Here is a 23,293-nt window from a genome sequence, read left to right as displayed (position 1 = left end):
TCATGATCACTGGATTGTCCAGACTCGATTATTTACAGACCGCCTACATTATTGCTGAGTTCGGCGTTAAGCTACAAACAAACGAACAAAATCGAACATAAGTACCAAAGGTTGGCAATACATCCAGTGAATCGTCGTTCCAGAAGGGCAGTCTCGATATCAGCTCATAATAATGATTAGGTTTGGCTGGGACTGCATGTTCTTAGTTGTTGGAACGAGTTAATTGTGCTGAACTTACTGTATATTGACATTTTAATTGTATTCGTTGTTCAGTTTCAATATGAAGTCACATGTTCTCATGTTGAAGCTTACAATATGCTCTCAAGGTGTTTGTTCGTTAAGTGTTCTGCCTAAAATATACTGCCATTGATGGTGTAAATAATATAGTTTATTGGATATTACCATTTGTGAAACATCAAAATGTTATCTTGTTTCAAGCAAATTAAAAAAATATGGTCTCAATGGACCTCCGTTCATTTAGTACGTAGACACTTGGAGATAGTATTTATGCACTTCATCAAAGTCAATCAGTTTATTCATATATAACTGTAAGGCCACAGGCCCATAGTACAGAATACATGACAATGTGGAAGCGGTTAGGAATGTTACAAGGATTCATTTCTTAATAACATGGCATGATATATATATAGAGAGAGATTTTGTATAGCCGTTTTGCTCACATGTGAAATTAAAGAGATAAACTTGTATTTATTTGGATGTACATAGTATTTCTGTTCAATATATTTTTTCCTTAAATTATCATATTTACAACATACAAGTAGAAAATGAAATTCATCTTCGACAACATTTAAAGAACATTGTTTACATAATCTTAAACAAAGTCAAAGTCTCTTTTACGAACACTTTTATGTGCAGTAGTTACAGGTTGATCCTTCATGGATACTTCACGCATGTTTATCCATAATTACATAAGACACTTAATCATGCTGTGACACCTAATGAATTTGCTGACGGAAATGCCATAGGCGACAATACTTTAACATGGCAAATTTGTTCAAAACATTAAGTTTCATCATGACGTTTTTTAAGCCCCGAAGGGATTCTGGAGAAAAGAGGGTCCAAAGTCTGCCGCGTTTGTTTTGAGTTAAAATAAAGAACACGAGTTGGAGAGGTGGCATGTGTTTTAACGTCGCGTTCACGATTATTGCATATGTTTGTGCGGTACATGCATGTGTGTCTGTGTGTGTGGCTGGTTGGACTAGTCCGGTGTATGACGGTTTACCCCACATGGATACCACTCAGGCAAGTCACGAAAGGCTGAAATATTGCCGATGTGTCTTAAAAAAAACAACTCGCTCTTTACTCGCACACAACATACTGACACTGTGCCGACCAGGTCCTTTTATCTTCTTAATCCCGAGGGACAGACATGGTTACACGTACTATCTTTCTTCTCTTTGCCAGGCATAGAACCACCGACCTTCCCCTCTCCGGGCAGAAGCTCTAACAACGAGCCCAATGAGGCTGATTCTCTGAAGAATCGGCTCATTAGCATAATTCAAATGTTGGAAAAGACAAACCAGCGATCTATATCTGCAACGTCCCTATAGCTAGCTGTAAGGGCAATTTAAACTCACTAAGGCTGACTACCTGAAAACTGTACAAATCTCTTGACGAGCAGGGTCTATTCACGTTCTATCCCCACGGGTACGCAATTATTAAGTTGTACGATTAGATAACTGGCTACACGAAATTTATGATCATGATATATTGAAATTCTTCATGTGGATTTCCTTTGTATTCGTTGGGTTTTCCTTTTCGGTTCAGTTCCCATGTTTGTTTATCTTTTTTTTAATGTGGATCCTGGCAATAAGTCCAAGGTCATCCTTGTAAGGGGTGTTGGGGATGTGTGCTGGGGAGGTCCAGGATACTGAGCAAAAATGATTTAATTACAAACAGAAAAGCGGAGGACGAAAAGAATCTCCCTAAAATGTTCCTCTTCTAAAAGAAATGGGTTCCGAAGTCACCACCGGTACCTGCCCCTGAGAATACATCTCTCAAGTTGATTTGACCAGGAATTCATTGAACACTTTAGTAACACTTGCCTGTAAAACTGTTTTTGATAAGATTTCAACAGTCTATTTTGTTTTATGTAATTATTTTTCTTATCCAACTTTCTTTCTGTCCAAACCTTTAACTTTGCCTTCAATGAATCAAAAATTTGATTTAGAATGTTTTCTTTTGTTGTCTTGTATTTTGCTTTTAAATTCTCCAGGTTGTCTTTTAGCGTCTTAACATTGATTGACCTGAAGAAGTCTTAATTTGTACTACGGTCACGGGAACATATAATATACATACATTTGGAATATTGTGGAACATGCAAAAAAGGTAATGTCAGGTGCAAATTTACAGATTTATAGGCTTTTCATAATTACGTCTTCTTTCATAACTGTAATACAGGTATTAAGATAGTTTTCCAAGAAATTGTTTTCATGAGGATGACAGTATTTTAAATTTATGCATATTTGGATTATGGTAAAAAGTTGTTGGTAAATACAGTTGTCTAATATCGTTGTAATATTCACATTCTAAAGTAAAATGATATTCATTCTCTATACTTGTTTCACATATGGGGCAGAGCCGTAAACGTACATCAATATCAGCTCTTCTACCTTCCTTCGTAGCCTTATCACAACATTTCGATACTTTATTTCAGCAATAATGGAAAGGTATTTCGCTGGTTCCATGAGACTTTAAAATTCTTTATACAGGATGTACATAGAACTAGCCTTGCTAGAACTATTCCATGATTGGTAGAACATTTTTATCAAAAAGTTTTTAAAACTATAAATGAATAATGATTTGTCGCCAACAGCTTGATTGAGCCAAACTACTCCACTAATAATATGGAACGAATAGAAGAAGCACAGTTATGATGGCCAAACTTATGGTTATATACAAGCATATTATAAGATTTTCTTGGTATCCTATCTTTGCCCATTTCAATCACTTTTAGCCAATACTTTACAGAACGAGACATAGCATTTAAATATATTGGGCATCGACCGCATTCCCCATACACAATAGGATTTGGTGTTTAAGAAACTTCTTACAAGCCATAATATGCACTGGTTCTATTTTTTCAAATCTGTCTACACCCCATATTTCCGCACCATATAAAAGAATAGGTTGAATCTGAGTATCGAATAGTTTAAAGAAAACGATGGTGTCATCAAAACCAATCTTTCGTAGATTGCGAAATATTTCAATTAAAGCTCGTTTACCTCTTGATGCTAGATCTGAAACAAACTGGTTCATCTTTGATACATATGAGAATACAGACCCAAGATATCTATAGGAGTTGGCGGTTGAAGCAAGTTTGCCTTTATAGAACCATTTCTGATTAACAAATAACTGCTCTCCTCGTCTAAATACAACACTCGTTTTATCTAAATTTAGCGTTAATCCGTGTGAATCTGCAAACTTACAAAAATATAAAGTTGGTTATGTAAACCAGTTACCGCGTCAGAGACAAGAATAGCATCATCGGCAAATAATAATAATTATATTTCAAACAAGTCTGGAAATAATTGTACGCCGTGTTTTCCATGTGATCAAACATCATTCGACAGTTCTGTTTCAATATCCCGTGTTATCCAAACACTAATTACAGATAAACAAGAAGAAGGTCTGACTTGACACATTTACTCTCGGAGGCCATGATCTTAAAAAGCCCGGATGTACAAGGATCAGCTATTGTACTGGGTTATTGTAATATGATAGGGAGCAGTCATTACTCGATATTGCAACAAGTTCATTGATGAAAAAGGAAAATATAGAGGGCCTAATATACTTAATGAGAAAAGTAATGTCAAGCAAAGTTCTATCCAGGATATAGCTTTCCTTGTTTCATTTATTTTCTTTTGATGATTTTGGTTATTACCCGTTTGTGTTTTTTTTGTTTTTTGGAAAACGTATGGGGCTGCTCCAGTGTTCAAGCAGCAGCATACACGCAACAGTTTATGTCATGCAAAGAACAGTCCGCATTAAGAGTTACAGAAATAATTTCATTTCATTTATTATGTTGATTCTGTGGAAATGAATGGTTAAATTTTTTAATTGTCCCCGGTTTCTCAATCGGAAACTTGGTTGATGCGTGTCATCGATCCCAATTGCGTGGATTGATGCTCATGATATCAATCACTGGATTGTCTGGTCCAGACTCGATAATTTACAGACCGCCGTCATATAGCTGGAATATTACTGAGTGCGGCGTTAAACAACAAGCCAACCAACCAATCTGTAAAACACAGATTTGGTAATAGAATGGCATACACGAAATACAAGGGATCATCAGAAAGATCTTTGACAGAAGAGGTCGGCTTCGGGAGAAAACTCAAAATGTTCGAAGACACCATCAGGAATTTTGTGAGGTAAATCTAGGGAACGTTCATTATGAATCTCGGGTCTACGACTGTTCGACCTGAGGATTCATGTAAAGCCCCCACCCCCTTAGATGTGTCTACCGGGTGAATAACAAGATGTATTCGGTGTCATTGGAAAGCTTGTTATCCAACGTTTTCCAACTATAATTGACGGCGCGAAACTTAGCTCGTAATACCAATCACTGGATTGTCTGGTCCAGACTTGATTATTAGACACCGTCATAGAGATGGAATGCTGCTGAGTGCCCAACCAACAAAATATATACCGCAGGAATACACTGACCAAACACGTTTCACGTTAGCTGTCATGTTCATCTCTTCCAGTAACCTTGAAAGTGAATGGCTTCGGTTGAACGCCGCTTTGAACAGTATTCCAGTTATATCAGGGCGCGTCAGCTTAATGTTTGAGGAAAGCCCGAAGTGATGCAAGTCTCGGATGTTTATCACTCAGGTTAAACCCACCATCACCATCACGGATGCTTATAACCTGGAAACATAATCGGGACAAACCGAGATTCCAACCCACAGTCATACGTTTCTGGCGATCCCATGGGACGCAACTCTGCACAGAATTACGGCGCCTACTACGACTCCCCTCCCCCACCCACTCACACACGCCTGTTATCTGTCACATATCATGCTCTTGTGCCACCATTGTTGGCTTATTGAGTAATAAACGCATCTGAATCTAAATGTGATGCGGCGTGAACAATAACCCCACTCAAAAAACTTTTTTTTTTAAATAAATGGACGTGCATCCCCTTCTGTTTATCAGTTTTCCTCATGAACTTCTCGATTTGTTTACATGCTTAATTTTCAGCTGTTTTTTGTAAACAATTGAGACTGCGATGAGTTAATGTTCAACAAAATTGTCTTCTAAGAGGGTTCTAAGAATCTATATGATCTACAGTAGCCAGTAATCAATATCAACACCACACACACGCACACATCCATTTGTATGACAATATTAAACTCATCTGTGTAGTACTTGGCTCGTACTCCTTTTGTTCGTTGAGAAATATTGTGACTTGATGATCTTGTTCTTATGAATAACTTACAACGTTGGGTAATATACCTGGTCACATCCTTGGACGTGTAAGTGATTATTCATCTTAACTCACTCACTCACCCACTTGGACGTGTACACACACTACCAACCACCGGCTACAATATAAACTCACACTACAATAGTAATTTAGGTTTTATTTCTTGAAGCTGGCAGGAGTTATATTATCAAAAGTATGAGTTAGTTAGTTTGGCTTAGCACGGCTTTGGGCACTATTTAGTTATTGCACGGCGTCAGCTCAATGTAGGAGGAAAGCCTGATGCAGAACTACGAGAGCGGGTATTGTGCTGACAAACCCAGAATCCTAAGCTGGACGAACCTGGTACTCGAATATATGTTCATTTAAGGATTGAAGTTGTATTTGTTGATGTTCATCAGCTGATGAAGACAGTGCCTCGCGTGAGCAAATTCCATGATGCGCGAGGCGCTTCAAGGTAGATTTGCTTACGTGAGGCACTGTCTTCATCAGCTGATGATCATGAACGTCAACAAATACAACTTCAATCCTTATTTTGACAGATACGTAAATCATAACAAAACAATACATTATACATCAAAATGTAATTATCTAAGGCGAACTTTATCAAAGCGGAGAGTCGTGCCGTCATCCATCCCAAACATACCATTTGGAGTGACATCCCTTGGTTTTACTAACGGCAGAAAATGGCGGCTACGGCAATGTCATTCGCTTGATATAAAATTGCACCCAGCAAAGTTAGCGTTGGAAAGAAATACAGACCAGGATGATGCTGAAAATGGATTGATGTTCTGTGAACTTTGAGTGTGTGTTTGAGTCATACTATGGCTGCTGATGACGGGGATTACCGCTAGAGGCGGCGCGGTTGGATTTACCGAAGCAATACACGACAGTGTGGAGCTCAGGGATTTCTTTTGGTAAGTCGAGCATTCTCTGTTGTAGCTTCGAATAGACGTTTCATTTCGGTGACCCGACATATACATGATCTGTCTGGCTTCAAAGCCTGCGTCATTCATAGCCTGAATCGATGTCCCTCTCAATTTACGGTAATATTTTTAATGTTATTTTTAAACATTGAGGAATTCCCCTATAGTAGTTCTGTATGTCTCCGCTCGATTGACAACGTAATCACGTGGCATACTGACGTTCATCGTGAAATGAACGACAGTCAGTTTGGCGAGGTCACCCGCTACTGTCAATATTTGATACAGAGATGCAACCCTGCACGGACAACTAGGGCAACTGGACCATCGATAAGCGTTGGAAATGCACGAACACATGGTGTACATACCGAGAGCCTTTTGGGATTCCAGTGTGTGAGATAATAAAGCCAACAATGTATTTTGTTGATATTTTTTTATCTTGAAGTAAAATGCATTAAATGCATCATATCTGTCAAAATACTTCACTGCGGCACTGTTTCAGTAGTACGTGATGCTGTTGTAGGTCAAAGATCAAGACTTCTAAACTCTGAAAAAAATTGATAATGCTTTAATAGTGTTTGATTTAAAACAATATAGAGGAGTTATAGTAAACTGTTGAGTGTCCCGCTTCCAAGAGGGATCACAACGCCACGACAGACGTAATCATAAATATGGTAGTTACGGTCATCTTAACCCTACGATAGCTTCGTGGTCATAGAGAGAGATATTTGATTACACAAATACCCCTCGGCCAACATTAGTTTTGCATTGAACAATGACACATGGTAATGACTTTTTCATTCAAGTACAATCTATATGTATATACACAACAAATGTTTTCACACTGAAAAGTATGTAAGTTAACACAGAAAAATCATACCCAGTAAGTGAATAATATTCAAATCGGCATAAACTCAGTCACTTATTCACTTAACTTTCTAACTCTTCTTAGATACAATAGGAAAATAAGAGTGATGATCGGTCAAATCTAGGATGTTTGTTAAATTACCTAACACTAGCCTGGCATATTTTCTCACAGCAGTTAATACAAAAGCACGTACAAAATAACGAGCTTTATGTGTCCATAACAGGAGGAATGATCGCTGTCGGTCTCCTTACAAGGGTTTAACACATGTGGTTTATAACATGGTGTCATTTCCTAATACGTACAAACCAACTTCTTTAAGTGGCATATAGATGTTTGTATGATGAACAGGGGAGATAACTCTATGAATTCTATTGCTGTAAAGAAGTTGCATATCTAAACTATCCCTTTTGTTTTAGTACAAACCAAAACTATCCCTTTTGTTTCAGTATCAACCAATGTGAGATGATATTTAGCGAGAGAAAACGTCCTTCTGTGCTAAAGGACGCCAGTCTACCATTTCTTTTGTGGCATTTACAGGAAATAATCACATGATTCCTACCGTTTACAGCCGCACGACTGATGCGGTGTTACGCAATAAACACTTACCCGACTTTATTCGTAACATTTTAATTAATAAAAATACTAAATCATTTCGGGAATCATAAGAAATGACCAAATGTCAAAAAAGGTCCATTGTGGATGAACGATTGTGGCTAATCATATGAATCAATGTCAATTAATGATGATACCAAATTTTCGCGAAAAGGTAAATGTATCCTTCCCTACCGGGGCCACCCGTCAGAAAAACATGCAAAGGCAAGTCAAGTGTTCAACTGTGCAAACATGGGAACCTATGTAGGAAGTCAAAATAGGGAATTGCATAGGACATCTTGAATATTTCATTATCAGTAACGGCAGTACATACCTCATGTTACCCAAACAGTTTTGGCTGTGAGAAGTCTGGTCTTGATGGTACAGCTCCACCCTGACCAGTGCCAACAAAAGCCACATTACCTCCAGTACCAAAGTCGCCATTCGGATACGGCAGACGGGGATAACGACCCCCTCCAGCATTATTATTGTTATGCATACGCTGGTTTGCATTGACTATAACATGGATGTCGGGAAGGAACGGATGGCGGCCTCCTCCTCCTCTGATAACGTGTCTGCGAGGAGCTGGTCTGTTTGGGAGGGGTGCAGGATAGGTGGCTTGGGCCATAACCAGTACGGCAGCAATCAGAACAACAGATACGACGTGCCTCATCTTGACGGTCTCTGAAATGAAGGCATAAAGACGTCCTGGCAAGTTTGATTGATTGTCACCACTTTTGTTTGTATACCAAGCGTAATTATATTATCCATATCAATCAGAAGAGTAGAGATTACCTCAAATACAGGGATACATAGCTCAGCTTTCACACACTGTGATGTTCCTTTTGTTGCCTCACGCCGTAAGTCTGAACCAGACAATCCAGGACACATGATTGATATGATCAACGATCCACGCCGTCAGGGTACCATGAAACGCAGTCAGCCAAGTCGATGAGCCTGACCACACGATCCCATAAGTCGCCTCGTACGACAAGCATAGGTTCCTTGGGACTTATTCCACGGGAGTCATGTCAGTGATAACAATGGCAAGGCGTAGTCTGCGAATGGGAACTGCACCGATGAACATCTTGCCTGTTTAACACATAGGCTGGATATTTCATATTCTGTGGAATCGGTATGTATCCTGTTCTGAACTTTCATTGGGCAATGTCCCCCCTCGTCTGGGTACGGTGACAGACAATCAATAAGTCACTGAGTCTATCCTACCGATCCATTTGGTATAATCTTACAACGAGCATAGGTTGATGAGGAGCGATTCCACTGCGGTCGACTACCGTAAACGTAAATGTACGAATGTTTCGTTTACAGTGGCCACCATGGTCACCATTGAACTAGATACAGTGGTACAGTACAGTTAAAAGAGTACAAGGCTCGTGTCAACAATGAACTGGATATAGTGGTACAGTACAGTTAACAGAGTACAAGGCTCGTGTCAACAATGAACAGGATATATTGGTACAGTACAGTTAACAGAGTACAAGGCTCGTGTCAACAATGAACTGGATATAGTGGTACAGTACAGTTAACAGAGTACAAGGCTCGTGTCAACAATGAACTGGATACAGTGGTACAGTACAGTTAACAGAGTACAAGGCTCGTGTCAACAATGAACTGGATACAGTGGTACAGTACAGTTAACAGAGTACAAGGCTCGTGTCAACAATGAACTGGATATAGTGGTACAGTACAGTTAACAGAGAACAAGGCTCGTGTCAACAATGAACTAAATACAGTGGTACAGTACAGTTAACAGAGTACAAGGCTCGTGTCAACAATGAACTGGATATAGTGGTACAGTACAGTTAACAGAGTACAAGGCTCGTGTCAACAATGAACTGGATACAGTGGTACAGTACAGTTAACAGAGTACAAGGCTCTTGTCAACAATGAACTGGATATAGTGGTACAGTACAGTTAACAGAGTACAAGACTCGTGTCAACAATGAACTGGATACAGTGGTACAGAAATATTAACCGAGTACCAGGCTCTTGTCAACAGTATACAAGATACAGTGTTACAGTACTATTAACTGAGTACTAGGCTCTTGGCAACATTATACAAGATACAGTGTTACAGTACTTTTAACTGAGTACTAGGCTCTTGGCAACATTATACAAGATACAGTAGTACAGTACCATTAACTGAGTACTAGGCTCGTGTCGACATACTCGATAGTGTTACAGTACTGTTGAGTACTAGGCTCGTGTGAAAGTTATACTAGATACAGTGGTACAGTACTGTTAACGACGTGTCATCTGTTCCGTCGGATGGTTATTCTCTGGCATTGACATTTAATTTTTAATATAATCAATCTAGCAGTAGACAGTTACGCTGTTTAAAAATATCTAAAATATATAATATCAAGCTCTAGTGTGGACGTTTTAAGCAGCAGGTTGCGTACAGTCCACCTACATATGCAGTAAAGGGATGGTGTAAATCCTGCTGGGGTCCATGCCGGTCCCCATGGTCCCCATCTACCTTTTCAGTGGCTGGCGATCTATAGCTCATTTTTATCTTGTATTGCTACGTATGATGTGATATTTTTCATGGTTCCCTTCTAGTTTTAAATAAAATCTTGACGATGTGAGGTTACATTTTAACTCACTCACTACATATGCAGTAAATGGGAATACACCCATCCATAATTGTGGTACTAAGTCTTATTCTACTCAACGCTGCTATGAATCTCCACGGACCGCCTCCGTGGTCTTGTGGTAGAGCGGAAGGTCCGGGGTTCGATCCCCGACCGCGTCATACCAAAAGACGCTAAAAGATGGTACTTGTTGTTACCCTGTCTGGCGTTCGGCCTTAAGGGGCTAAAACAAGGACTGGTCGGCTCGAAGTCAGTATACTGTGTCTGAGTGGGGTATTCATGTTAAACTGCGGCATGGTATCTCAATGAGCTATCACCATAAATCGGCATCAGTCCGGACTAGTACAAGCAGCCACACACACACACGTACATGCACGTCGCTATATAAGTGCAATAATCTTGGACGCGACGTTAAACCCCATTTCACCCCACCTCACCTATGAATCTCCACGACAGACATAAACCACTTACCTGCTTCCAGACAAGTATATTAGTGACATATATTGAACCATGCCGTTCTGTTATATAGCAACAGCGAGTCTTTTTAAAACCTCACAAATCATAAGTGACAAAAATTAAAGGAGACGCCCGTTGATGTTTCCTTTACTTTTTTTAACCAGTTCATGTTAAATGTGACGTTGGTTCGTGACGACTTGATAAATCACCAGTAGGTATGAATTATTGCGCTTTTCTACTCATTAAAGGATTTTTATTCCTTTTGATTCATGCAAAATACCGTCAGGATAAATGTACAGTGCAAACCCTTAGGAAACACTGGTGTATTTATGACGTGTTAGTATCTTGGACCACAAAGTAGACACATTTTGTGGATAACAACTTCTTTATTTTGTGTGTAATGGCGACGTTTCGTGATAGATCCGTATACCGGTGTCAAGCAATGGTTGCTTGTTATAACCGGAGCAAACTAACAAAAATGATACTCGTCCTCCACATACCCAGCATTACAAACAATTTATCTTGGACTAGTGATTTTTAAATCTGGTTTATCTTAATATGGAAGACTTTACCACCATCAGTTACATCCGGAATGATGGTATTTCACTTTTTCATCCAAAACCGGCTTCCACAGGAGATATCGCTTGGGTGAGATGAAGCGATATCTACACTGTAGATATTGCTGCAATGAAATTGCATCACAATGCTTTGCAGACCATTGTGACGTCATTGGTTACCATGACGTCACAATCAAATGACATCACTAATGGTTCTGCTACTGAACCTGTAAGCAGTACTTTTTACACTTAAGACACTGCTTATTACTTTCTACAAACAAAAAAGGTTTGAAGAATGATGTTTGATGATAAATAAAATATCACCCTCGTGTCTTTTGATATAAAATATATCAACACTCGTTGATAAAAGTGGAAAAAAAAACTCGGCAAGCCTCGGAGTTTTCCCACTTTTATCAAATCGTGTTGATATATTCATATCAAAAGACACGAGGGTGACATTCTCTATATATTTTGAAACACAGGAAGGAATTATTTAAAGAAGAAAGGTATATTGTCCCATTTCAATACGTGCCTCTTTCCATCCCATAATATACGAACGTGATAATGAACAGCTTCGGTGACCATCAAACTTGATCTTTATTTATACAGACATATCTACACAATTTTGATTTTCGTTTACCATGTTAAATTACATCCATATAAGTTATGGTTAGTTTTGTGATAGTTATTTGACTCTGGAACTGAGAAAACTGGCTTGCTATCAGTGTCGACTCAACAACGTATACTTTTGTGAATATCAATAATTTGCATTCTTATCTTGGAAGGACAAGGTACGTTTGGTTTAGGTCTTAGCGATGCAGTACATTGAATGTAATTAACTAGCAAAACTGGCTATTAATTCTGCCCACAAATAACATTTGTTGCGTGTGGTAAATCTGTTGGTGAGTGAGTGAGGCGGACCATAATGCATTGTATTAATTAAGTATGGGATAACTATACCCCAGGCGATATCACGGTAGCTTGTTCGAGTTTCGTAAGGTAATATGCTTTATGGAAATATATATGAATAAACTGAGTATTGATTCACACGGTCACATGACCTGACCACCAGGTCCATTTTAGTCGCTTCTTACAACAAGCATAACTTATCTTTATGTCTTTATTAATCGTACACGTGTTGGCCAACGGCCCATGGTAGATTTAATGGTATACAGCATCAAATACAGATTCACGATAAGTAAAGGCATAACACAAATACAGTGCAATATTTCTAATTGTAGTTTGATCATAGTCACACATTAAAGTATTTATCTAGTGTAGGATGGACGAAATAGTGAGTGAGTGAGTGAGTGAGTGAGTTAATATTTAACGTCACATCGGCAATATTTCAGCCATATCGTGACGGGAATTAATACATTAATAACATATAAGTATATATACTTTATAAAAACCTGTATTCAAAGGACAGTACAATAACCAGAATATCACAGAGTGTATTAAAACTATTTGAGGAACATATAAAAGCAGAAAGAATTAACAACACAATATAAAAATGGGCTAGAGATCGTCAGTAACTAAAGGGAGATCACCATACCAGGGACCATGGGGACTTACAGTGCCTTTACTTCCTGCATGGGCCCTGGCTGGATTTATATCGATGGACAAAATACTTTTCCTGGATAACTTAATGGAATCTCCACGGGTCCAGTTACAATGTTTGACATGTCTGGTTGTGAATAAATGCGACAAATCCCTTTCTATATGCATGAGAAATCTCTGCCAAAAGCAGAGTCGACTGCACGATACCGACTATATCATGAGCTTATAACTATAAATCACTATCAAACAGTTATCATACCAGGTGTACGCGAAAAGGTGAGCGTATCCTGCCCACCGGTGGTACCCCGCAACAAACAGATTCAACGGCAAGTCAACAAAAAACTTCGGGAACGCACGGCACAAGCTAAAACAGGGGATTTATTGGCTTTCATATCTGTCACCGATGCGTCAGAGGTTGAAATGGCCTCCAACTGCCTACCACAAAACCCTTTGACAGCTTTATCGAGGCCATAACTATTGTAACCTTGATCAAACAACTTCTGAGCAATAGTCGTATGATGCACTTTGACAAATTCAGTTAGAAGATCCGGGTTGGAATAGGTCTTAAGCAACCCATGCTTGCTGCTAAAAGCTACTAACGGGATCGGATGGTCAGGCTCGTTGGCTTGGCTGATGCATGTTATTGTATCCCAATTGCGTGGATCGATGCGCATGATGTCAATCATTGGATTTTCTGGTCCAGACTCGATTATTTACATACCGCCGTCATATAGCTGGGATATTGCTGAGTGCGGCGTTAAACAACAAAACATTGTGGGAGTATTGACTAAGATGTATTGCTGGGGGTGCCGTTTGGCAACATGTACACATTTACCTTTTTATGCTACAGGTAAAGCAGGACATTCTGACTCTATCCGCGAACACCTGTGTCATCACTGATTTAGTTATCTATTATTTTTTTACATAATATCCATCACATTTTGCTTATTATGCCCAGTGGACTGCTTCAGCAAATAACCCAGTCTGACTTTCCTGTGGCGTTGTCGTTTTATTTGAACGGCTGGTATTATTTCTGCATGCAGGTATCCCTGACTCACAATATGAACACTTTACAATCCTTTACAATCAATCACTTATGTATACAATACGAATTTGGTTTGGTAGGTCAGCTGAAACGATGGTGGTTTCCCTACATTCTGACCCGTGTACTGCTAATGTACAGACAGAGTAACACTGACGAGTGCGGCGACGAAAAAAACCAACCAAACAAACAAGAGCATGCTCAATTGTATCTCAAAAGTTGTGAAATGTAAACACCAAAGGCTGGAGCTGCAATGTGGGATCGATATGAGAGTTGTAATCATCTGGCTACAATCAATACAGAACAAGCGTATAGTTGACAAAGTGATCTATATCCCCCGCCCATTTTAACACGTTATGGTCCCAAACCAGGTAACTGACCCAACATTTCTCTTAGCCCATGTCAAAATAGCTGCAATGGAAATTCTAAAATAAACATTTCTAAAACTCCTTAATATCAAATGGCACTAGTTCAGTATGCGCTTTATTTATAGACATGCAATGTTTGGCAAGGAAATATTTAACAGTTTATTTGTTATACTACTTAAGTAAACCAATCCTATATTAAAACTTAAATCCAACTTGTTGTCATGGAAACATAAACAATAAAAAATTCTAAAAGTGCTATATATCAAAAGGCACAAGTTCAGTACGAGCCTGGTAGACATGCAAAGTTTTGTAAGAAAGTATTTAACGGTTTTTGAGTTACACTCTGGAAACGAACACCACCCCTGTAGAACCTAAGTCCAACTTATTGCCATGGAAATGTGAAAAATAAAAATTTCTAAAATTCCTAAATAGCAAGAGGCACCAGTCAAGTATGTGTCTGGTAAACATGCACAGTTTTTGTTGGAAAGTATTGAATGGGTTTTGAGTTATGCTCCGGAAAGAAACTCTACCCTATAGAACCTAAGTCCAACTTGTTGCAATGGTTACGTAAAAAATAAAAATTTATGAAATTCCTAAATAGTAAAAGGCACCAGTTCAGTATGTGCCTAGTAGACATGCAAAGTTTTGTAAGAAAGGATTTAACAGTTTTTGAGTTATGCTCTGGAAACGAACACCACCCTTATAGAACCTAAGTCCAACTTGTTGCCATGGAAACGTAAAAAATATAAATTTATAAAATTCCTAAATAGCAAAAGGCACCAGTTCAGCATGAGTCTGATAGACATGCAAAGTTTCGTAGAGAAATATTTAACGGTTTCTGAGTTATGCTCCGGAAACGATATCGGGACGCACACACGCACACACACACACACACACACACACACACACACACACGGACGAGACCCATTTCTATATCCCCCGCCAACTTCGTTAGGGCGGGGGATAATTACACGTCGCTTTGATACAAACTCAGTGGTTATTAATGCCGCAAGTCAGTTTTTAAAATCTCCTCTGAAGTGTCCCAATACGCCAAGGTATGGAGCCCAATTCGAATCCAAGCCTACGCGTTGTAATAAGTACCATGCGTGAAACCGAGCCATATTGTCTATGTAATTAGTATAATTATAATTATTTACAGGCCAAGATATTGCTATTAGTGACATGATTCCCGTGAGGATTCCGGCAACTTATTTTTGTCGTAAGAGCATCGGGTGATCGGACTCGCTGACTTGATGCATGTCATTGTATCTCATTTGCGCATATCATCAATGCTCCTCATGTCAATCGCTGGATTGTCTGGCACTGACTCAATTATCTCCACACCGCCGTCATTTAGCTGGAATATTGCTGAATGTGGGGTCCAACCAAAAATAAATCATTACTCTGTATTCTTGAGCCATTAGTGAAGAACTAATCATTTGCCATGCTGGTAAGGTTTGAAGTGAGGTGCGTTTATGCGAGTGTTTTGGTGATTTGTGTCTGTGTTTTCCAAAGCATTATTCAAAAATAGACCAAACAGGATCAAAGCAGATCCATGGTGATGTAGCTATCCAATTTGCTGGTTTGTTAATGTTCAAGTATGTTAATATGATTTGAAACCACTGACTCAGTTCCTAATGGAGTTCATTTGCTCTTTCAAATAAAGGTTTCCATTAAAATTGCTACTTTTTGCTCCAACGAGTGATTTTTGTTGTCTCTGTATGAGTTGACTGCTTTGGTCAGATGCCCTGTTGGAAGTGACTATGCTTGTCGTAAGAGGCGACTAACGGGATCGGGTGGTCAGGCTCGCTGACTTTGTTGATGCATGTCATCGATCCCAATTGCGTGGATCGATGCTTATGATATTAATCACTGGATTGTGTGGTCCAGGCTTGATTATTTACAGACCGGCGTCATATAGCTAGGATATTGCTGAGTGTGGCGTTAAACAACAAACCAACAAACCCTGTTGGAAATTACTATCAGTGAAGGTGAAGATTCATATTGTAAATAGTAGTCTTGAAATCAAACGCAGTAAGCTGATTTAATGTCACCATGATTTATTGTGTCACGGTGTACTCACATACTCGAGGTTTTGTGACACCGTCGGTCTCCACTTGGTCTGAAAAGTAAAAAATGACGAAATTAAATAGTGGATATTTGTATATTATCAAATGACAATGATATCATCGATCTGACATGTCGAATTGATATTTGCATGAGTTATGTAGATACGAGTGAATTCTTCATGTCACAAGATGAGATGAGATATGAAAAGACAAACACTCTGTATGCTATGTATTTTTGTACTGATCTTCATGATTTTATTCTGCAATTCATAATGTTATTGAGGTAGATTGATAGTAGTCCCTGTAGAAATGTTTTTCACTCGTTTGAAATCTCAAGTTCATAGCTTCAGATACTTTGAGAATTGATAAATAAAATTTCATACACTTTCAGCTATGTTTAGTGGTCACTATACACCTTCTGACAAAAGAGATGGAACGGGTGGCCCAGTCGTCCAAGGCGCCGCCATTTGCTGTGCAGAGTTGCGTCCTTTGGGCACGCTAAAAACTTATGATCATGGGTTCGAATCCCCGTTCGCGCCGATAGTGTTTGTTGGATTCTCAACACCATACCCTTGCTCATTGTGGCCCGTGTTAAATTTATAGCTTTTCATATATGTAATTAAGAAATCACTATCTGGAGATTATGTGTGTCATATTGACCCTTAGAAGAGTAACTTTTTTCTCATGCACTGTCAATCAATAAAGCAAAGATACATGGAAGACTATGTTTTCAAAACTCGTTTATGTCTTTTCAGAACAATTATTATTCAACATAGTTATAACATTGTTTACCTTTAGAGAATTGGTTGACGACGGAAACAAAAGGTAGCAAGTTTGTATGCAAATATAGTTACACTCTTCTTTCTTTTGTTAAAATAAATTTATTCATATATTCTACCGGAGTTGTTAATAATTCAGTTCGTTTGCTGATATCCTCGCCCAACGAGGAATTATGGTTAATCTGTCTCAAGTGATTTAACGTTATTTATGCCGAGCATGGTTTCCCAGGTAGAGATGTTCCGTAACACTGAGGTCATATTTACCATTTTCATCAATGAAAATACATAAAATCCGGGTTTAGCTTTAAGAAATAGATACGGGCACAATCATGCCATTGTTCTAACGTTGTCAGATCAAAACAGCTATGACGTCATCAGTTATGGATAAAAGGTATATAAGGTACTGTGCGCTAACATTAAGCTATAGCTGATAAAATGCTCAGCAAATTTCCCAGGACGATCTACAGTAAATGACATACCTAAAGGGCCGCACTGGTGTAAAAGCCAGTTGTCTTCTTGACTGATTTGGGGTGACTCAAAGTAAATGGTCCATGGCCACCAACAAAAGACACGTCGGCATCACTGTAACCAAAAGAAGTTTGTCTGCCAGAACCTGGTGCCCCGTTCCCTCCTTGGTTGTTGTTTACCATGTGTTGGTCGGTATTCACTATAACTTTAACGGGAGGGAGGCGACCACGGGGGTAAGGGTAAGGGTAAGGAGGGTAGCGATGGGGGTAAGGGTTTGGGTAAGGGTTTGGGTAAGGGTTTGGGTAAGGATTGGGGTAAGGGTTGGGGTAGTAGTTGCGGGGCTCGTATCGGGGTGGGTATGTGGCCTGTGCAACGCCCAATACCACAACAGCCAACGCAATAATGAGAATGTTCCTCATCCTGACGTTTTCTGAAACAAAGATACAACTTGATAACTTATGGGCGTCTTTCAGTTGAATGTCTACTTAAATTACGTTTATCCGTACATCATCTTTCCGAGTGAAATTGTTGTCATTAAAGGGGAAGTGTACACGCAAAAATCACTTTCTTTCTTTTTCTAAACAAAACGCAATTTTAGAATTAATTAGTATCTGTGTTTGAAAATATACACTCATTTTTTTTCACAGTGAAAGTAGGAAGCTCACAATAGTGTTAAAATGATATGCCGTTATGAGGCCTTCGTTTGACGAGCGAAATAGGCCTGAGTTATCCCCCTTAGATTATGACGTAATTGGTGCCAATTCAACTGGGTCCCTGTCTATTCTCAACGCAAAAGATATCAAGGACCAGTTTGCGGTCAAACAACATGGTCTACGACACACTCCGGCGCAGTAGTGACTCAGCATAACACAATTCTGGCTGGCATCTGAGACGCTAGAATCACAAAACTGTACCTACACCACGTGAAGCGGCTCTAACAAAGCATGATGACGTCATAATGTTTATCAATTGGCACCAATGACGTCATATTGCAAGGGGCATAAGCCATGGTGTTTTTGTTATGGAAATAGAACACTTGGTAAATGTGAAAAATATAAATCGTTTTAATGCAAAAAATATGTTAATTAAATATGATGTTTTTATATTTTTGTCTATGACACTTCTATGTTAACACTTTTAATGTGGAAAAAGTACAAGAAAAATTGGTTCATTTCCGTGTGAACTTGCCCTTTAACAACATTCTGACAAATTTTGAGGACGTTATTCTATTTATAACAGGATGATCAAAACAAAGTGCAATATTCGGGCTTACATAATTTCAGTATTTAGGTACGTATCCCATACTGTAACTATGGTCTTTGATGGGAAACTCTACCAAGGCAGTCTGTATATAATCAACTATGGGTCTGATACACGAGTAGTTGGTTTAAGGTGCAATCAACAAGACTGACCACCCGATCTTTTTCAGCTGCCTGTCACAACAAGCAATCATGGACTCCAGTATGGTGATCTACCTTCAGTAGCTGGCGATCTATGGTTCATTTTTATCTTGTATTGTTACGTATGGTGTTATATTTTTATGTTTATCAACTGGTTTTAAATAACAGCTGTGATAAATCTAGTTATTTACTGTCCGTCGACGACAGGTTTTTATAGAGTCTAAAAATATCTATTTTGAATATGGAACTTTTTAAATTTTAACTCACTCACTGACTCACTGACTCACTCACTCACTCACTACAACAAGTTCTGGGGACCCAACTCTACTTTCGATCTTCTCACCTACCCCGTTGTAACATTTGCCAGCAGGCATGTGAGACAAAGATACACACATTTGGTTCATACAGTTTGAGTTGTGACAAAGACAATGACAATCTGTTATTGCTCTTAAAACCAACAGGCCCATTTACGTATATATTTCATTGAACACATGTGCGCTGGTATAACTTATTGGTCAATGTCTTCATGAATCTGGAACATGAATCCAAAATTTAGCAAGCGTTGATATTGATTTCTCATCATTTGAATAAATGGATCTCATGTCATGACGATTGATAATATTTGATATAAAACAAATATCGTTTATCATTAGACCAGGGACACTGCAATAGTACATTTTCTTCATCTTGTAAGAGCATTTAATTCAATATTTAATGTCCTTCTTCTATACAGAACTTCAACCTTTCCTAGTTTCTCAATGCCTAATGCATTATACACACTTCGAAATTTAAGCTGTGCCTTCTTGTAAATAATTACCTCATGTCACATATATAGCCGTCTCTTTTTAGAGTAGAATAGAATGTTAACGTTGGGCTATTTAGTTTGTAATGCCAGTCTTGTTTATAACAATCAATCAATGATTTTTCTTAAAGACGTCAAGGGGGCACGGGTGGCCCAGTCGTCCGAGGCGCCGCGATTCGCTGTGCAGAGTTGCGTCCCTTGGACACGCCAGAAACTTGTGATTGTGGGTATGAATTCCGGTTCGCCCCGATGATGTTTCTTGTTTTGTCAGCACCTTACTCGTGCTCGTGAGTTTCGTGGTAAACGTGCATCCCTCATTAAGCTTTAACACCGTGACATAACTTGAATAATGTTAAAAGCGGCGTTAAACCCAATTCACTCACTTTAAGACGTAAAGAAATAGAGTGAGTGAGTGAGTATGGTTTTCCGCCGCTTTTAGCAATATTCCAGCAATATAACGGCGGGGTAAAGAAATAGAGATATGTTTCCAACATGTTAAGCGATCTATACTTAGCCAAAACCACATAGGAAAAGAAAATTGTGTGAAGCAGGCTTGTTCGAAAAAATGATAGCATTGAAAAAGATACCCGTCACGTGGCATTGAAATAAGACGAAGACAACATCGGATGCAATTCATATGAAGGGTAATGTATAATGGGACTCTCCCACAATCACCATCGGTGACAAGATTTGATAACTGGAAACTAGTACTTATACAATCTAACAGAACTTTCTGTGGACAAATGCGATATTTGCTGTTTGCGTAAAACCCCATATCTCACTTCATAAGTCAAAATCGGTACAATGTCCTTATCAAACATTTCGAAAGCATTTCTTGCAGTTACGTTGTGTTTAAGTTTTAATTAACGTTTTAATCGGTGTAAGAGCTTTGCTGCCCAGTTATGAAAGAGTAACTTTAATTTCCTTTCCGTTATATGACCACTTCTCATATTTCCAAAATACCATTTTCTGTGCTCTATCATCATTGATTTCTATTCCCCGCTTAATACAGCATCGGTGCAAACAATCTAATGTTCTCTGTAATCTTATTGTAGAATCTGCTATAAGTACAAGTCCTTACACTCCTTATTCTCACAAGCATAATATTCAGGATATTCACTGGTAAAATTGCAACAAATTGCAATATTCATGTTACGGTTGGGATATATGGCTAGGTCTCCTTGTATGTTACTGAGAACTGTACATAAAAGTATATTAAAATCCTTTATCTTTTCAAATGGTCAATACTTTGGCTACATAAATACTACCAGAAAAAGGTAATTGTGATCATGAACAAGCTTGATATCTGGACATGTATGATAACTCTACATCACTATATAATTTTATTAATCGACCAATAAAGGTGTTCATAACAGGGCTAAGGTAACTTGATGTCATTTATGTACATTGGGCTCAAGTCCCAATTCAATTTGTCTATCTCTTTAAAATCTGCTATACGTATCTACTGGAACATATTAATAATCCAATCTTTTGGCGATTGCCTCTGAAAAACAAAATTCGAATTCCTTATTTTGAATATTCTTTCACAAGCACCATTAAACATCAGTATGCTTTAAAATTGACACATTCTGAGTGATATTGATATACATCATAACACGTGAGTTTGCAGACAAACACATTATGTAAAGTTATTTTAGCTAAAATTAGCCAAAACTGCTAATAAGTGCGAGTCTTGTGCTCTTATAACTTGCATATAACATGCGTCATGTCAGACTACCAGTAAGTATACGACAGATCACTTACCAGCTTTCAGCTACTGTTCCCCGGTGACTGATGATAAATATGTCTCTACTTTTATAGCCCACATCAACCTTAACCTTTTTTTCACTGATATAGTTGTACATGCAAGAGATCAGATTGCACCTTCATATATCTCACAGTTGATGATTGACGAGGTTATGGTACGTTGTACATTAAAGGCGTACTAATCATCACACACTGACATGCCATATAATATGTACCGCCGGGCAAAAGTGTTTAAATTTAAGTCACCTCGGCGATATTTCAACCATATTATCTTGAACAATTTGAGCAATAGATATTTTTTAATACTGTATGTTTGTAAAAATATTGACACTCAAGAACAGAATAATAGCTAGCAATATATCACAGATTGACTTAAAATAAGATGTAGATTAACATTACAAATATCTGACTCTAAGCCAGCTGTACAACTGTAAATACGGGGCTATATATCGCCAGCAACAATAGGTAAGGCCACCATACAACAGACCATGGGTACTTACAAGGCCGAACAAAAGAAATGTTACGCAAGGAAATAAGATTTGACCAAAAATCACAAACGTTATAAACACGTTAGAAGGTTGAAAACTGTTGCCGAGGCACTGCAAAACTAAGGCCCAAAGCACTGAGGCCCATCAGCATCAAATAACAATTTCTTGTTTGTTTCATATATATATTTATGACTATGCTGAGATAAATTAAAAACTTCAGATTTTTAAAAGTAATCCCATATATGACATACAACGGACAAATGTATCAGAGAAGGTAATTTTTAATCATTAATGTCCAAAGAAGAATTTTAATTAACGGTGGTAACCATTATTTGTTCCAAGCACCTACGGTATTCGGTAATAACATCAACAGTTTAAATCATAAGTCCCAAGCACGAGAATCTGATGGCACACAAGTTCAGTAGCGTGTATGGCCACCATGTGCGTTGACAACTGCCACGCAACGCCTCCGCATGGACCTTGTGATGCTTGTGAACACATGATTTGGAAGACGACGCCATTGTTGCTGCAAAATGGTGCCAAGATCTTGCAAAATATGTGGTTTGTTCTGGAGAGTGCGCAGACTTCTGCCAAGAGCATCCCAGACGTGTTCGATGGGATTGAGGTCGGGAGACCTTGACGGCCAGTCCATGACGTTGACTCCCGCCTTCTGAAGGAAATTCCTTGTCAAAATTGCTATGTGGGGTCTGGCATTGTCGTGTTGGAAGATCAAACCGGGTCGATGTGCTGCCATAAAAGGCCTACCATCAGCAAATCGAAGATTAAATCGGGATTCATCACTGAAGACGACTTGATTCCAATTCCTCTGAGTCCATCGTATACCAATATACCAAGAGAAGATAGACTTTGTCAACTTTGTGATTCACTCTCGGTTGGCGATGAGTTTCACTATCTTTTCAGATGCGAAGCTCTACTCCAACAAAGAATTCGGTATATTCCCCAAAAAAACTACTTGTGGCCAAATATTTTTAAACTCTGTAAAACTGTTTCACCCAAAAGGCTAAAAGATATAAGAAATTTGTCCAGATATATTGTATGTCTATGACCCTGTCACTTGTCATGTTGATATC

The 23,293-nt window shown here is 38.7% G+C and overlaps 2 long non-coding RNA genes across 2 annotated transcripts; both read right to left on the bottom strand.

Moving 5' to 3' along the window:
• Positions 1-6,790: 6,790 nt before the first annotated feature.
• Positions 6,791-10,991, bottom strand: LOC124142846. Its single transcript, XR_006862210.2, has 3 exons — positions 10,918-10,991; positions 8,166-8,515; positions 6,791-6,919 (listed from the first exon to the last, which is right to left on the bottom strand). It is a non-coding gene; the product is annotated as an uncharacterized LOC124142846 (long non-coding RNA).
• Positions 10,992-16,472: 5,481 nt separating this feature from the next.
• Positions 16,473-21,775, bottom strand: LOC124142847. Its single transcript, XR_006862211.2, has 3 exons — positions 21,712-21,775; positions 17,757-18,175; positions 16,473-16,551 (listed from the first exon to the last, which is right to left on the bottom strand). It is a non-coding gene; the product is annotated as an uncharacterized LOC124142847 (long non-coding RNA).
• Between the last annotated feature and the right edge of the window lie 1,518 nt (positions 21,776-23,293).

Source organism: Haliotis rufescens, unplaced genomic scaffold (assembly GCF_023055435.1).
Source record: "Haliotis rufescens isolate VD_foot unplaced genomic scaffold, xgHalRufe1.0.p SCAF_59, whole genome shotgun sequence".
Classification (NCBI taxonomy): Eukaryota; Metazoa; Mollusca; class Gastropoda; order Lepetellida; family Haliotidae; genus Haliotis; species Haliotis rufescens.
The sequence above is the reverse complement of the archived record's forward strand: the minus strand, read 5'-3'. Positions and strand labels throughout refer to the sequence as shown.